This window comes from Myotis lucifugus, unplaced genomic scaffold (genome assembly GCF_000147115.1).
Source record: "Myotis lucifugus unplaced genomic scaffold, Myoluc2.0 scaffold_2, whole genome shotgun sequence".
NCBI lineage: Eukaryota > Metazoa > Chordata > Mammalia > Chiroptera > Vespertilionidae > Myotis > Myotis lucifugus.
The window spans coordinates 16921058-16922675 of NW_005871050.1; the positions used below are offsets into that span (position 1 = coordinate 16921058).

The window sequence follows — 1618 nt, forward strand, 5'->3', positions numbered from 1 at the left end:
CCAGGTTCGATTCCGGTCAAGCGCATGTACCTGGGTTGTGGGCACATCCCCAGTGGGAGATGTGCAGGAGGCAGCTGATCGATGTTTCTCTCTCATCAATGTTTCTAACTCTATATCCCTTTCCCTTTCTCTCTGTAAAAAATCAATAAGATATATTTAAAAAAAAACAGACACAAAACAAATGTGACACCACAAATGAAGATAGAGTCCTATACAGAAATCAAGGCAAGGACAGACCATCCAAGGAAAAAGTAAAAAGGCAGCACAGGAGACAGGCTGGGCAGCCCAGGTCAGGGCTCTTGGCTGGAGACCTGCTTGGCGTCGTTTTCCTGTAGGTGCTTCTTGCAGGCTGTGGGGTTTGCCAGAGCTCTGCAGCAAGTGTGTTCAATGCACTATCGATGTTGGGTTCTCTAGCAGGCTCTGGGTGGAGAGCAGATGGTCCTGGCATCACACAGGGCAGACCGCTTGTCCTTGAGGATGTCCAGGCAGATGTTACCCTGGGTGTCTACGTTGGGGTGGTACAGGGAGAGAGGAATTTCACGGTGGGTGTGTTGTTCGGGGAGCCACTGGGGAACTCCAGGGAGAGTTTATACCTCAAGTCTTCGTATACAGTGCCAGCTGCTCCATGGATGGCCCCACCCATTTGAAAAGGTTGTCTGATTCAGGGAAGGCAGAAATTCCTTTGTCCCCAGATGCCATGAGGGTCATCAGCTCCTGCTGTAACCGCCTGCCCACCGGCCTGGGCGGCGACCCCTCTGGATTCGGCTCCTTTACCAGCTGCGGTGACGCTGGGGCAGCTGGGTTGCGGATTTGGGAGGCCATCGGGGCAGCGCTGGCAGAGACATGAACTCAGAAAACACGACTGTAACATCCGAGAACAGAATTTCTTAAAGGAAAACTAGAGAATGAACTGTTTTGCCCAGTCTGGGTAAAAAATTAAATATATATTGTTTACAAACATATAGTTCATTATGTCTATAACCATGTACATATATGGTTACTGTGGAGAGGGGGAAAATATCCCCTTCCCCTCTTAGTTCTTCTGGTTAGTCTAAGAAGTGCAGTGAGGCAAGACACATTAACAAGAGAAAATAAAGAATTTAATACGTATTTATGGTGTTCTCACAGAAAAGGGACTTAAGGAAATGTCCCAAGCAGGTGGCTTTTATACTTTGCAGACAGAGTAACAATATATTTGTGAGGAATGGATAAAACAAAGAGACTAATCAGTGAAGAATCTAAGCAGAGTTTGGTTTCGGGAATAAATTAGTAAAGAATTAATGAGACTTATTTGTATAGGCCGCTGGGTCCTGAATTCCCTATCTTTGGCGATGAGGATGTGTAACTTCCGGTGCAGAGAGAAGAAACTCAGAGTGTTCTTCTCAAGCTTTTTCTCAAGTAACTTTTATTAAAAACAACCAGTATGCCACATGGGCATATTTGGGGGCGGCCTGCCTGGAGCCCCATCAGTACTTTCAATACAGTGCAACTCCTAGCACAGGTATCCTTTAAGGAGCACTTCAATGAGGAGTCATGTGGGGGCTCAGCCTGAATTTGGAAGAATTCAGATTAATGTACAGAGGGGCAGCTTATAAGAGGGTCAAATGGCACAAAATCA

General features: G+C 46.4%; 1 pseudogene; it reads right to left on the reverse strand.

The window, feature by feature from the left end:
- Positions 1–290: 290 nt before the first annotated feature.
- LOC102417226 lies at positions 291–822 on the reverse strand (annotated as a pseudogene).
- Between the last annotated feature and the right edge of the window lie 796 nt (positions 823–1618).